General features: G+C 44.6%; 1 pseudogene; it reads left to right on the plus strand.

Annotated features, from left to right (window-relative positions):
• Window positions 1-1,436: 1,436 nt before the first annotated feature.
• LOC137505824 (U2 spliceosomal RNA) lies at window positions 1,437-1,549 on the plus strand (annotated as a pseudogene).
• The last annotated feature ends 15,108 nt before the right edge of the window (window positions 1,550-16,657 follow it).

Raw genomic sequence — 16,657 nt, forward strand, 5'->3', positions numbered from 1 at the left:
ATTATATTGATATTTCCTGTTTGACGGCCATCTTCATTGTTTACAAAAACAAAGAATAAAACAGTGATTTTATCACCAAGTAAGCAGTGGGGAGCGCCGAAAATGTCACAGAGGGGGCTAGGAGAAGACAACAAACAGGCTGGTACGTTTATTTATGCAAGATTTTCACAGAACAGATTCTCTTTAACCTTTATCCATTCACATAAAGAGAAAATATAAAGAAAAAAAAACACCTGGCACCTTAAAAATTTAAAGTTTTTATTAATGCCTTCCACTGTAATCCAAATCTTACAAGTTGTTTCATTCACATTCAGCAGGAATATTGGTATGGCACTTATCATTACGCTATATGCAATGCCGGATCATCCACAAGGCAAACCTAGGCAGCTGCCTAGGGCCTGGAGAGAGTCTAGGGGCCTGCTGGATGCTAGCCCCACCAAACTAAGGTGAAAATAACATTTTTAATTTTTGTATCAAAAGTGCTGTTATGGTGCAAAACAAGTAAGAACAGATAATTTATGACATAAGTTTTGTGAATCAAACCCAAAATCACATTCAGGGTGGCTTCACATATGGTACCGGGCGATTTTTGTGCGGCTTAAAGAGACACTGAAGCGGAAAAAAAATTATGATATAATGATTTATATGTGTAGTACAGCTAAGAAATAAAATATTAGGAGCAGAGACAAAAGTCTAATATTGTTTCCAGTACAGGAAGAGTTCAAAAAAACTCCAGTTGTTATCTATGCAAAAAAGCCATTGAGCGCCACTGATTTCAAAGAGAGCTCTGTCTTCCGAAGCTTATTATCTCAACTGTCAGTCATTGTATTGTTTTTTCTTCTGCACAGGACAGGTCAATAGTTCACTGGGCTGCTCTGTAAAATCATTTAGAATACTGAGTAGTGTGTACACTGGAAATATTACAGAATGATGCAATGTTATAAAAAAAACACTATATAATGGAAAATAAAAATATGAGAATATTTTACTTGCTACCAGTGTTCTAGTAATTATCCATACTACACAACCAATTCATTATATCATAATTTTTTTTTCGCTTCAGTGTCTCTTTAAGACTCCACCGCAATGAATCACATGGCACCATTACTTGTATTTTGTTCCCTGCGGCAGACTGCACTGACAGGGAAATCCCTGTGACCCCGCCCCCCAAAACATCTACGCTAGTGATGTCAGATGTCAGAAATATCTGAACCCCTCAGTCACCTGCACACTTCCGGAAAGGAAGTGCGTCACTTTTTTATATATATACACATGCGCGCCGCTCTGCTACCCTGGCAATAAAGATAGTTTGCGGTGCTATTGACTCACAAGGAGTCATGCACTGGCTCGGTACTGCGCACACTGCTCGTCAAGATGCTGTAGCTTCGGCTGGACCACTTCTGTCTTATTGCGTTGCACTGCGGTAACTGTGGCCTGTCGCTTCTCGGCCTTTTGGCTAAGATCAAGTGTAGTATCTGTTCTTGAGGTTTTTGGGGGGACCTGGAGGGATGGCACTGTGGCAGGGTGTCCCTTCTTGTCGTAACTCCCCAGAGGCTGATTGAATGGATCTATACCATGGTCGAAGCTGAATGGCTGAGGGCTTTGCTTAGGCGTACTGCCCCTGGAAGTGGCGCTCCAGGTGCACCTGAAAAAACCTGGGATGTGGCGGATCCCAGGCGGAAGTAGGGTGCTTTGGTCTGTACTGCCCATATGCATAGCCGACTAACGCAGCTCCCCGGCCTTTTGGCTAGGGAGAGTGCGGAATTTTTATCACTCCGGCCGCAAGGTCGGGGCCAGCTTGCTGGCACCGGGGACTTCGGTTCCCACCCGGCTCCCTCTCGGGGGAGCCACCCGGACCATGTGGACACGGTTGCCACATAGTCAGGCCCTTTGGGTAACCACTGGGCACAGTCGGGGTCCTCCTCGGAGGACTCCAGGATCCTCCAACCCCTCGGGTGTTGGAGGATGCCACCCCCTGAGCAGAAGGCAAAGGGGGAAGGTTCCCTTCGGGGAACAACCGGAAGGGCCCTGCTGTATTGTGGGGCCCGTGGCTACTCATGCACGTTTTGTGGGTGTGCTTTAGGGCACTCACGCTTTTTCCGTGCATGGGGCTAATAGCTTTGCTTACACGGGACTCCTGTTGCATGCAACAGGAGCCAAGAAAGCTTAAAAAAAAAAAAAAAAAAACCGTGGCCTGTCTCATAGCCAGTAATAGCCACTGTGACAAGCTAAGTGTGCAAGGTCCCTCAATGCTGCATTACTGAAACAGCCACTCACACTTAAAGTGAGGGGCTACACTGTTCTAAGCTAATCAATTTACAAAGCACATAAAACATATGTACACAGCATTACTCACCCATTTTGTGCTCACCTGCATTGTACCTTTTGCTTGGATTTCATGCTTGAAAATTGGTCTCCACAGCAGTAATCGGTAAAAAAGAAAATGAGATTACTCTCGTGTCTGTCAAGAGTTGTACATTGTTTCCCCTGGGTTTTTAGCTCACCAGTCAATAACCTAGCTGATCTAGTTCCTATCTTTTCCTCACATCTATACCATCAGGTAAGAGCACACACCCCTTCCTCTTCTACCATCTAGTATATCTAGATCACTCCCCTCCCACAAGTCATTCGCTGTTGTTATCTGATCCAGGTTTCAAAGGGGGGGGGGGGTCCATAGACAGGGAATTTGCTGCCACTAGGGTCTGAGTGATAAATGACAGTTGTGCTTCCATTCTCTTATCCGTGAGTGCTGTGTAATATGTCAGCAGTATATACATACATTTAAATATATTTGAATAATTTATTACTGTACCATGTTTTGAATGTTCTCAAACGAGATAAACATCTTCGCCAATGGATTCATTTAAATTGGATCTCCAGCAAAAAAAAAAAAAAAACCAAACCCTTTACTTTTATATTTTTCAGGTTTCACAGATGGGATACAAGTGCTTGTGCTGGAATGCAATGTATTTATGTCTTCAAATATAATGCTCCACATTTAAAGGAAATCTTAAGTGACATGTGACATGATGAGACAGACATGTGAATGTACAGTGCCTAGGACACAAATAAATATGCTGTGATGCTTTTCTTCTTTCTCTGCCTGAAATAGTTAATATTCAGTTATGCAACCAAAAGTTTTTCTCCAGTGGGGACTCAGTCAGACTACTGATAAGGAATTACAGCCATAAAGTACTTTGCTGTAGGAAGCCCAATTCTCTGTCAAGAGAGGATAGATAAAAAAGGTCAATAGTTCATATATCTGAGATACAGAGACAGACTGTTAAGTTAAAGGGAACCAGAGAGGACCATCCTCAGCTTCCTGGATCCGCCGGTACCGGGCCCGTCACTTCCGGCGGACGCGGCCAATTGTCCGCATCACAGGGGCTCCCTACATACATGTACGCATGCGGCTGCGCAGTAAGCAGCCACATGCGTATCTGTATGGGGAGAGCACCGTGTGATGCAGAGAATTGGCCGCGTCCGCCGGCCGACTTGCCGACTCGCGGCAATGACGGGACCCGGTGGCGGCGGATCCAGGCAGCGGAGGACGGCGGCGTGGGAGCGATCCGTGTGTATGGGGCTGGAGGAAGCCCCAGGTATGTATATTGCATCCTCTCTGGTTCCCTTTAAGGGGCCCATACACTAAGTAGGATTTGGAGGCTATGATGTCTATGATTTGGACCTTTTTTTTTTTTTTTATTTCAAACGTTCAATGGCTTTTAGCATTTCTCTATGAATTTTTGGATACAATCTATACATTCTTGCTCAATTGTTTACTACAATCTATTTGATATAAACAGCTTGAAATTTAGACTGGGAGCAACTGCGGTTCTTTACCTTCAAATAAAGGGAACACATGCATGAATTGCCTGCTTGTCTTGCTGACTTGTATGTAGACAAGTCCTAAGGAGGTACCTTGACAATTCTGAAGGTTCACTTGATTCAAGAATGCTGCAGTATTTTTGGAGAACTAAAACCCTTAGGCCCCATTCACACTTAAAAGCGCAAAACGCTGGCGATTTTTTTATTTTAACAAATCAATTTTTATTGGTTTTTAAGAACACGTACAAACAAGTACACGCAGGTACTCAAGTAACATTAGATTGGAGAGAGTAACAGTGGTACACATACCGAGTATACAAAAGGTATATCACACAGAATGTATAGTATTGAATATCTTATGCAATATGAGGATACATTGGTACAATAATACGTACAAACAGTTGAGCATTGAATTGTCAATGATATCATAAGCATATTAAACTGGTTAAAAAAAAGATTCCTCAGTTTGGTCTATGTAATTGTGGTTGTACCATCCGTTAGAAGGAAGAGTAAAGAAGAGAAGGAGAGGAAAAAAAAAAAAAACGAGTATAAGAGATGAGTATAGCGTGAGAATCCAGCGCTTACCTCCTTAGACCAGAGCCAATGAAGATATTATAAATTATCTCTCTGAGAGCATTTAGGTTGACACTATAATTTAGTCCTCTGGGCCTGCAGGAAGAGCTTCTACATTGTTATACCATGGGGCCCATATTTTATCAAATCTACGAGGGCAATTACGGCTTTTATACGTCAACCGGTATAGCGGTAAGTTTTTCATAATAGTGTATTTCCAGTGGTTGAAGGAGGGGGGGCTTATCTGATTTCCATGTGTGAAGTATTTCTTTACGGCCATAGAAGCATAATATTCTTGTTAGGTACTGAGGGTGTTTGCCCGATGGGATATCATCTAGCAGCCCCAGTAAAAATACCCTGGGGGAGAGTATTAGTCGTATTTGCAGAATTTCATTAATTAAGTCACTAACCTTAGACCAAAAGGAATACACATGAGGGCAGTCCCAGAACATGTGTAAGAAAGTTCCCGGGTCAGCATTACATCTGGGACAATTAGGGGTATTGGAAGTGGAGATTTTATGCATACGTACAGGTGTAAGATAGGTACGATGAAGAAATTTAAATTGTACTAAGCGATCTCTTCCCAGTCTTTATCATCCAACCCAGGAACTTACTCATTCCACCTAGCTTGACATCTAGCGAGACTATGGGTAGTACTATTCATAAGAGCAAAGTATATTACCGAAAGAGGCTTTTCTAGGCCAAGTACCATTAGTGTTTGTTCTAAATCGCAGGAAATCAGTGTTGGACCGCCATCTTTAAATTGGGCATTGTAAGCATGCCTGATTTGTATGTATCTGAAGAACATTTTATTAGGCAGACCAAAAGTATTTTTGAGGGTATTAAAGGATAGTAATTCTGCATTCCCCACTATATGCTGTATGGCTTTTATGCCCTGGCGGGCCCACAGACCGGGGTCTGGTATTTGTGAGAAGTGAGGTAGATAAGTATTATCCCAAAGTGGTGTATGAGGAGAAAGTTTGTCAGCATTCCCGGTATAAGCGAGCATATCTTTCCATACTTTGGTGGTAGTGAACATGGGGCTTGTGCATCTAAAATCCCCCCTGGTGCCTCTGAAAGCCAACAAGGTGAGCCTCTCGTAAGAACCCAGTATGGCCACCTCCACCGCAACTGCAGCATTATATTTATCTTGCGAAAACCACCACCTTACAGTGACCAAAACAGCAGCACAGTAATAGAGATACATATTGGGAAGAGCTAGGCCACCCTGATCCGCTGGAAGCTGTAGAGTGGCTAGGGATACCCTCGGCATGCCACCTCCCCATATGAAACTAGAGATTAAGGAGTGTAATTTATTAAAGAAGGTTTTGGGGATGAGTATAGGTGTCTGGCGAAAAATATAAAGACATTTGGGTAAGAATATCATCTTAAATATATTTATCCTGCCGATTAAGGAAAGAGGGAGGGATTTCCATATTTTGGCTTTCTGCTGAAATCTATCCACTACTGGTTGTATATTAAGTTTATGGAAATCCGTTAATTGTGCAGTGATTTGAATCCCCAAGTATTTAAATTGTTTAAAGAGACTCCGTAACAAAAATTGCATCCTGTTTTTTATCATCCTACATGTTCCAAAAGCTATTCTAATGTGTTCTGGCTAACTGCAGCACTTTCTACTATGACAGTCTCTGTAATAAATCAATGTATCTTTCCCCTGTCAGACTTGTCGGCCTGTGTCTGGAAGGCTGCCAAGTTCTTCAGTGTTGTGGTTCTGCTATGAACTCACCCTTTCTGGCCCCTCTATGCACACTGCCTGTGTGTTATTTAGATAAGAGAGAAGAGAGAAGCTGCTCTAATCAGCTGAATAAATCGTCCTCTGAGCTGGCTGGGCTTTCACATACTGAGGATCTACAAACAAGGGCAAAGCTGTTTGCAAGAAGAAAAGAGCAGCCTGAAACTTCAGTGCATGGGGGAAAGAAACACACAAATGATCTCTTGAGATTCAAAAGGAATGCTGTATACAGCCTGCTTATGTATGGATGTATTTTCTATGTGTGGACATACTGTAGATCAACCTACTTCCTGTTTTGGTGGCCATTTTGTTTGTTTACAAACAAACTTTTTAAAACAGTTTTTAACCACTTTTAATGCGGCGAGGAGCGGCGAAATTGTGACAGAGGGTAATAGGAGATGTCCCCTAACGCACTGGTATGTTTACTTTTGAGCGATTTTAACAATACAGATTCTCTTTAACCCATTGCAATGGGCTAGGATATAATCTAACATCAAAATTATCCAGTGGCATCAAGACAGATTTCCCCCAATTTACTTTGAGGCCTGAGTACCTTCCAAATTTATTTATTATGCTGAGGGCTGACTGCAAGGAGTCCTCCGGGTCTCCCAAGTATAGCAAGGTGTCGTCCGCATACATTGAAACCTTTTCTGTAAGAGATCCAACATGGATGCCCACGACATCTGCTGACTCTCTCACCATAATTGCTAGTGGTTCGATAGCTAATGCGAAAAGGTAAGGCGATAGTGGACAACCCTGGCGCGTACCTCTGGTCGTTGAAAAAGGATGAGAGATATTATTACCAGTTTTAATTCTAGCCGTTGGGGAGCTGTATAGAGCTTTGACCCATGAGATGAAATTTATCCCAAACCCATAAATATGCAGTACTTGCCAGAGATATGCCCATTCCACAGAGTCGAATGCTTTTTCTGTATCCAAGGAGGCAACAGTGCGCCTACCCCCATCGTGTAATTGTAGGGAGATATTGGTGAGGAGTCTACGTATGTTAATATCGGTACTACGCCCCGCCATGAATCCAGTTTGATCGCAATGTATTACATCAGTAATGACCGGTTTTAACCTTTTAGCTAATATTTTTGCGAGGATTTTTGCATCGGAGTTAAGTAGCGATATTGGTCGGTAGGAGCCACACTGATTAGGATCCTTATTGGGTTTTAAAAGCACTATAAAATCGCTTCATTAAACGAATTAGGCAGGGTACTTCCCTTGAGGATATCATTAAAAAGTGCGCACAGTTTATCTGCCAGTAGACTAGAATAGGTATGGTAAAATTCAGCAGGAAGTCCGTCAGGACCAGGAGGTTTGTTTGGTTTCAATTCAGAAATAGCCTGCTGAACCTCCTCTAAAGTAATACTCTTATCTAGTGCGGAAGTAGTTTATTCTGAGAAATTGGGGATGTTAATATTATGTAGGTAGTCAAGTAGATCATAATCAGAAAATGTGGCTTTAGAGGCATATAACTGTTTATAGAAGGAAGCGAAGGTTTGATTAATTACCTCAGGATCAACCAGTAATTCACCAGAGTCATTCATAATAGTTGATATGGCTGGGGAACTATTGCTCTCCTTGGATAGCCACGCCAACAGCTTACTATTTTTGTCTCCGAATTCGAAAATTCGTTGCGATTGGTGAAGAAGTGTATTTTTGGTGGCATCGACTAATGCTAATTTCCATTGTCTTAGGACCACTTGCCATGATCGCCAAGTTTCTATTGTGCGAGTTTGATTATAATTGCGTTCTGCAATTATAGTTTTTTGTTCTAAGTCAGCAATATGTTTATGAAGATTAGTATTATGATCTTTAACCGCGGACATATAACACCCTCTAACGACTGCCTTACCCGCATCCCACACTGTATTTGGAGAGGAGGAGCCCTGGTTTATTTCCCAATAATCAGTAATATGTTTCTTTAATTTAGTATGTATTTGTGAATCCTGTATATAGAACCTGGAGATGCGCCATAGACGATCCTTTGGAGCTTTGTGAGACAGCAGTGTTAATAATATAGGTGCGTGGTCAGAGATACCTAAAGGAAGGGTCTCTACTGATTGTATCATTGGAAGCCATGCGTGAGACCTGAAGGCCATGTCAATTCTAGACATTGACTTGTGGGCTGCTGAGTAGCATGTAAGACTGGTAGTTGTCTGATATTTCCAGCGCCACAAGTCATGTAAATGATAGCAGTCAGCCCATGCAGCAAGATCCCTACCCTCTTTAGCAGATGCATTGGAGCGGTCTATTACTGGATTCATTGTCATATTAAAATCTCCCATTAGAATTACTCTATCGCATTGCCACTGGGCTAATTTATTAAAAATTTGATAAAGCAACTGTTTGTCAGCAGGTGGGGGAAGGTATAGGCCCGCCAGAGCATATTCAATGCCCTACAGCTGAAAATGAAGTAGTATATACCGGCCTTTATCGTCACAGAGATTATGCAGAATCTGAATTGGAAGGGACTTATGCACGAGTATCGAAACACCCCTAGAGTACGTTGAATATGTGGCATGGAAGTGATGAGCCACCCATGGGCGCCTCAATGCCATAACTTTATTGCCAGTTAAGTGTGTTTCTAATAGCACGCAGATATGCGGGCAATGTTTTTTAAGGTAGTTAAATACCACAGTTCTTTTAATTTTTGACCCTAAGCCCCTTATGTTCCAAGAAATACATTTAAGTGTCGTCATGAGTACAATATCTGAAATATTTACCAGAGAGGATCCCCATATTCTTTGGTCGGAGGCAAGCACTGGAAGAGAAGCTTACAAGGCGAGCAGAGAAGAGAAGAAGAGATAAGAGACAAAGAAGAAGGATATGATGGTCCATCAGCAGAGAAGCCTGCAGGAGCTGCAGAGTACCTGTGGGCTGTGGAAAAAAAATTAAACAGCAAGAAAACATTTCCCAACACCCCAACCCCCCACCCTACACCATACATCCAAAAGATGCTTAAAGAGAACCCGAGGTGTGTTTAAAGAATGTTATCTGCATACAGAGGCTGGATCTGCCTATACAGCCCAGCCTCTGTTGCTATCCCAAACCCCACTAAGGTCCCCCTGCACTCTGCAATCCCTCATAAATCACAGCCGTGCTGGGAGGCTGTGTTTACATTTGTAGTGTCAGTCTCAGCTGCTCCACCGCCTCCTGCATAGCTCTGGTCCCTGCCCCTGTCCCTTCCCCCCAATCAGCAGGGAAGGAAGGGATGCAGGAGGGGACCGGAGTTCTGCAGGAGGCGGGGAGAGCAGCAGACTGACACTATAGAGATAAACACAGCCAGCTCTGACAAGCTGTTTGTCAGCAGCGTGGCTGTGATTTATGAGGGATTGTAGAGTGCAGGGGGACCTTAGGGGGGTTTGGGATAGCAACAGAGGCTGGGCAGTATAGGCAGATCCATCTTCTGTATGCAGATAATATTCTTCAAACCCACCTCGGGTTCTCTTTAAAGAGTAACTGTTAGCCCCCAAATTGAAATTTAAAACACTATTGCAATGTTTTATTTATTATATAAGTGAGCCAAAAAGCCAATGTACAAGTTAAAAATCAATCTAATTTTGTTACTATCTAACCTTTTCCCCCAGCTCCGGACGCAAGCCGCATATCTGATACTGTAGCATGCAGAGCATGCCTATGTCTGGCCGACCCCAACCCCCCCCCCCCCCCCCCCCCAGGACCAGGTGCCAATATATTCTCCCCACCGCAGCTGACCGCTCTGACACGGAGAGAGAGCGGGAGCACTTCCAGAGCAGCACCGCAGAGCAGCCAGCGCCGAGTCACATGTGAGAGAATCACATGTGAGAGAGATGCACGGCGCTGGCTGCTCTGCGGTGCTGCTCTGGAAGTGCTGCCGCTCTCTCTCCGTGTCAGAGCGGTCAGCTGCGGTGGGGAGAATATATTGGCACCTGGTCCTGGGGGGGAGAGGGGGGTCGGCCAGACATAGGCATGCTCTGCATGCTACAGTATCTGATATGCGGCTTGCGTCCGGAGCTGGGGGAAAAGGTTAGATAGTAACAAAATTAGATTGATTTTTAACTTGTACATTGGCTTTTTGGCTCACTTATATAATAAATAAAACATTGCAATAGTGTTTTAAATTTCAATTTGGGGGCTAACAGTTACTCTTTAAGGTGTCTGCACCCAAACTGTTACTTAGAGAAACAGAGACCCAAAAAAAACAACAACCTAATTTAAAGTGCTGTCTCTGTAAGGGACGTATGCCAGGAGCTTAATCCGCCACCCAGCTGCACCCATCAAGGATGGGGGTATAAGAACCATCTTAATTAACGTTGCTAAACATCTGAGAAATTATTTAACTGAGCCCTGAGCCAACTTTTGGTGTACGGAGCCAAAACCAGCCTACCACTGAGTGGTCTAAGGAAGGCGTCCTGCTCCTCCTCCCCCTCCAGACTAGCGATAATGACCACAGAAATGTAGATTAAGTTGTGAGGAGGATAGGATGGCTAGAAAAGTTATTGGGAAGGAGGGGAAAGAAGGGGGGGGGGGGGGGGGGAGGGAGGAGAAGTAAGTGAAAGGGTGGGGGAAGAAGGTTTTTTTTTTTTTAGGGGGGAGGGGGAATATGAGGTTATGTGAATCACCTCCATCTCCTCCAGTAAAGCGGATAAGATGCATGCCTCAATTGAGAGCTCAGTCTGTAGCATCAGCTTGGGTTAAAGTATTATAGGATACGTATATAGTCACCCAATATGGGGAGAGTAAGAAATGTATATACACAGTATACTATAGTGCGGGGTTAATAACGTAAACATGCCTGAGTGGGAGCCAGGCCTAATGTCAGGGCCGTTTACTGTGCTGCACAGACCAAGGGCTGCATTCGTATAGACCATTCCTGCTTAAATCTATAGCAAAGGAAAGGCATTGCATTTCAGTATAGAATTATAAGTATAGTCATGTGACGTGCATTGCGCAGAACAGCAGCAGCATATGTTCAGTAGTGGTAAGCTAGTAGTTCCAGTTAAGTTGTACCCCGGGGTGAGAGGAGCTAATTTACTAAAATGTAATGTCCCATATAGCTGTGATAATCTCTAATTGTTTAGGGCTTAAAATATCATAGCAGTCAACATAGCATAGTTATCAATGCCCTTCTCATGGAGACAATATACTAGAATGCTTGTAATTATAAACCACCAAGTCACATTGGGATGTAGCATTGCCCATCAAAGCTTCCCTGTATAACTCCATACATAGTATACATAGTGCTATATGTTTTAATGTAAAACAGAACAGAATAAGCCCGAGGGCATGTATAGCCCCCACCCTACATCCCAAACCGCACATCCCCTTGGTATAAAGTGCAGCACACAGACAGCCGTATGTTTAGCATCACCCGCATAGTAATCGTATGTGCCATTGATACATTCAAAAATAAAGCAGGCAAAGCCTGCCCGTTGTGCCTAGGATAGTATACTGCGTGAGGGAGGGGGAATACCGCCCAGCCTGCAAGGCGTAACACTAATTGCAGGAGTACATTGCCCGAGCCAGCCGACATGCGGTCCCCTTTATTAAAATCAGTTCCTTTCATCTCACAGAGAATAATGCTAGTGATCAAAATATATTGCAGAGTCTTATACATTGTATAAATAATATTGCTCATTTCAATCTGAAATATATATACTATAGAGTCATGCTGATAGCTATTATACGCATCGCGCCCCAGACAGCACTGCCCCAAGACAAGTAGTCATAGAATACGAGCATCCATAGAGCTAACAGCCCCACAAAGCTACCCATATATGTTAGGGTTATCTATGGAGCCGATGCTCCCGAGGACTGTATAACTGTAATTGTTGGGTCACAGCGCCACCTGGTGAGCAATGCGCACACACACTCTGCTACATTACATAGATACATCAGAAGAATGCAGTTATAGCGTAGCATATTGCAGTTGTTATACATTCTGAGCTTACATGCCGTAGAGTGACATCCATATAAAATTTTTTAGCCACAAACTACATCTTGAGATATAAAGTAGGTACTAGGAGGCTAACACATAAGGGGTAGGGAGGAGGAGGGGGGCAGCACTGATAGGTACACCAGACAGCAGCACAGGAGAGGGGTAATAACGCAGGACATAGGGTGTACTGCTGACGTAGGTTTATGGAACTCCAAAGACCAATCAAAGTTAATGCCGGCTCCAAACATTATCTTAAAAAACTGAAGTAGAATTAGAACTTGTAAACTTGTCTTGTATGTATTGCCAGTTTGTTGGAATAATGCCGCTTGCAGGTGTTATGTCCGCTGAATACTGTGAGGGGGAGTGTTGCGATGCAACACATGCAAACAGAGTATCTACTGCAGTGTGGAGAAAAGCGCGGGTGATTTCCTGCCAAGTGCTTGTAAAAGATTAACGGTCCGCCATTGTCGGTAGCATGGTAGTCAGAGGCCTGTTGTAGTTTGCTGGGAGTATGAAAACATCATTGTAGAGTGTATCGGGCGCTGTAATATCTGCCAGCGTTAAAGTTCCCCCCCCCCCCCCCAGAGAGTAAAATCATACATTCAGTATATATAAATGAAGAGGGAGAGCATAGCTAAGCCGTCCGGACCCTGGAAGAAGGGAGGTCATTACAGTTACCAGCTGGCAGTAGGGGGTTAATAAGTTCCCACACAGCATCCACGGCACACTGGCAGTAGCATTGCATAAGGACAAGTTTAATAAAGCAGATACTTATCCTATCCTCACGCAGGGAGAGAATCCAGCCATGCAAAGACCTCTTCTGGCGTATAAAAAAAAGTGTTGTTTCTCCGTCCTGCACTCGCAGCCGTGCAGGAAAGATCATGGCGTACTTGAACTTTTTTTCTCGCAGCTTTGCTTTAGCATTCAGGAAGGTGCGTCTGAGCTTCTGCGTCTCAGTGGTGTAGTCAGGGAAGAGCATTAATCTGGTATTCTCGTAATGTATATGTTCCATCTTCCGGGCAGCTGCAAGAATAGCATCCCTGTCCCTATAGTTAAGTACGCGGAATATAATGGGACGAGGAAGGGAGCCAGGGGGTCCTTTACGAGCCGCAATGCGATGAGCTCTTTCAATTACGAAAAAGTCGGAAAAAGTATCCGCAGAAAGCAGTCTCTTCAAGAGATCTTCCATAAATGCAGGAATATTGTCGGGTTCTGTGCCCTCAGGGAGACCCAGTAGACGCAGATTATTTCTTCTGTTTCGGTTTTCGGCGTCTACTGCCCGCGTTTCTAGTTGGGTAACCCTCTTTTTCATATCTGCTATGGCAGCGGTCTGTGCCTGGGCATGGTCCTCTATGTCAGATGTGCGGCGCTCCAATTCAGTGGTCCTCTGTCTGAGGGTTCCAATGTCTTGACGCAGCAGACCAAACTTTGTCTCTATGGCCCATATGCAATTCACTTTTTCACCTGAGTTTTCTCCTAGGAGATAATTTTTCATCTTCGATTTAAAATAACTTTCCAGCACTTTTCAATTTAAAAAGTACCAAAAAGTAGGTCAAAAAGTACTATCAAATTTATTTTCAGTATGTTCTTGCTTTCTGGTGGCTTAAAAGGCATTTTATTGCCAAGTTTAAAATTATCACATAGTAGAAAACTCGGGTGAAAAAGTGAATTGCATATGGGCCTATGTGTTCTATTTTTAGGGTGAGAGTGGTTTGGCACTGCTGAATTGCCTCTAACAGCTCAGCGGTAGTTGGCATGGCGGGGGGAGCCGCCTCGTGGTCCATCTCCTCTTCTCCTGGATGCGGAGGTGGAGAAGCAGCAGCCGCGTTGGAAGTCGGCGGAGCAGGCTGTGAGCTGCTGGTGGAGAGATGATTTTCTCCTTTATCTTTGTCTTTCTCCCTCTGGTTCTTCTTCGTGCCACCCATCACTTCGTAGGGCTGGAAGCTGTGCAGGGAGCATTGGGGCCGGGAGGGGCCGCTGAACTCCTGGGTCTCTGAAGGAGGATCGAGCCCTTCGCTGGAGATACTGTCCGGTGGATCAAACCAAGAGGCCAGGGTGATGCAGACAGGTAAGCCGAAGCAAAGGATCAGGTTTTAGCACTGATTAAGGTCAGGTAAAAGGGCGATGGCAGCAGATTACAACAGCCGGGCAGCGGAGCTCCGAGAAGCTAGTCTGTTCAGTAAGCCATATTGGCCACGCCCCTAACGCTAGCGATTTTTGCCGGCGTTTTGCAGGAGTGATTTTTCTGCGACTATCACATGGAAAAATCACTGAACACTGTGGCGATTTTTCAGTGATCGCGTTTGACGCTTCTATAGCACTGAAACGCGATCGCCTGGAAATCGCCTGAAAATGGTGCAGGCGACGCGTTTGCTTTTTGCGATTTGCGGCGTTTAGCACAAATCGCCAAAGTAAGAAATTCTTATTTGCTGTGTATTTATGAGTTGCTGCAAGTGCACCTTCCCTTTGCAGTTCTCTTTCCCCTATTTATGGTATTTGTAGGATGAGCATAGCTACTTTGTAAGAATATCAGTGAGGTTAAACATTCAACAAATTAGAAAGTTTCCTTCAAGTGTTTCTGGCAATGCAGAGTCTGCAGTACGCTGCCGAGTGATACTGCTCAGTGTACTATTGCACTCAATCTGTACTATTGAGTCAATCAGATTGTTGCGGTAGTGGTTGGGCATACATGGCAAAGATGTGTGATGCACTTCCTGTCTGGCAGTGTGTACGTCACAGAGGAGACAGATGCAAGTGACGTCTGACATCACTTGCATAAACATTCGGGGGACCATGCAGCTTTCCCTGTTGACCGTCCGTCAGAGCCAATCTCATGCCCTGAGACGCCGGTGATCATAGTGTCATCTGATAGTTTAGATCAGCTGATGCATAGGCAGGGATTCAGTTTATTGATTGGTTGTTGTGTGTGGGGCCGGCCTCTGATTGGGTGACTGAGTGTATTTTAGCAGTGCTGTTTCAGTTCGTCACTGCCTGTGATAGCAATCAGTACGCTGATACTGGGCACTCTGTCACTCTGTGATATTATTATTATTGTATATTTTATTGTATATTTATGCGACTGACTTTAGTTTTTGACCATAGCCTTACTGACCATTCTATCGTCTAGTCCTATTGTACCTCAGCCATCTGACCACCTGTGTATGACCCTAGCCTGTTAAATGACCTAGTCTCTGTCTCAGCCTATCGTACCGCAGCCATCTGAAATTTCGTGTATGATGCCTACCTGAGGAAAATTTATGCCTGCTCTAACACCAAGTTTTAATCCTTGCAAGTCTGGCTCTGCAAATCTGGCTCAATTGGCTATTCATGAGGCAATGCTCATGCAAATATGCATTTGCTTTTGCACGCCAAACTATGCAGGGTCAAAAAACGAATACCACAAAGCGGTCACCCTGCGGGAATTAGTTCATGCCACATAAGCACTATCCAGGAGCGCCACGGGGAGGCTTCCCAATGCCCCCATACAACCGGGGGACCGCTGGGTCCCAGGCACTCTCACCGCCTGGGAACCACAGCAGCACCCCGGAGGGGGAAGCTGGGTGGCGCAGGCGACCCACCCAAGCGTGGCCAGCGCCGGGGGGAGCCGTCCGCTCCAACCTCCCAAAATTAAAAACAGGCACTTACCTTAACGTCCATTGCGTTCTGCTACATGCGCATTAACTTGGGGGCACCACATGAGAAAGGAGTGAAGCATGGGTCACCCCAAGCTTTAGAGCTCAGGGCTGGCTCACACAACACTCCAGAGGGGGGGGGGAGGACAGGTGCAAACAACTCACTCCAGGGTTCACACCACCAGAGCAAGCCTTCTTCCACCTGCCTCCAAAGGATGCAACCACAAAAAATGCTTACCTGAGGAAAATTTATGCCTGCTCTAACACCAAGTTTTAACCCTTGCAAGTCTGGCTCTGCAAATCTGGCTCAATTGGCAATTCATGAGGCAATGCTCATGCAAATATGCATTTGCTTTCGCACGCCAAACTATGCAGGGTCAAAAAACGAATACCGCAAAGCGGTCGCCCTGCGGGAATTAGTTCATGCCACATAAGCACTATCCAGGAGCGCCACGGGGAGGCTTCCCAATGCCCCCATACAACCGGGGGACCGCGGGGTCCCAGGCACTCTCACCGCCTGGGAACCACAGCAGCACCCCTCAGAGCCAATCTTATGCCCTGAGACGCCGGTGATCATAGTGTCATCTGATAGTTTAGATCAGCTGATGCATAGGCAGGGATTCTGTTTATTGATTGGTTGTTGTGTGTGGGGCCGGCCTCTGATTGGGTGACTGAGTGTATTTTAGCAGTGCTGTTTCAGTTCGTCAGTACGCTGATGCTGGGCACTCTGTCACTCTGTGATATTATTATTATTGTTATTGTATATTTATGCGACTGCCTGATTGACTTTAGTTTTTGACCATAGCCTTACTGACCATTCTATCGTCTAGTCCTATTGTACCTCAGCCATCTGACCACCTGTGTATGACCCTAGCCTGTTAAATGACCTAGTCTCTGTCTCAGCCTATTGTACCGCAGCCATCTGAAATTTCGTGTATGACCCTAGCC

The sequence above is a fragment of the Hyperolius riggenbachi genome, chromosome 4 (assembly GCF_040937935.1).
Source record: "Hyperolius riggenbachi isolate aHypRig1 chromosome 4, aHypRig1.pri, whole genome shotgun sequence".
In the NCBI taxonomy this organism is placed as follows: domain Eukaryota; kingdom Metazoa; phylum Chordata; class Amphibia; order Anura; family Hyperoliidae; genus Hyperolius; species Hyperolius riggenbachi.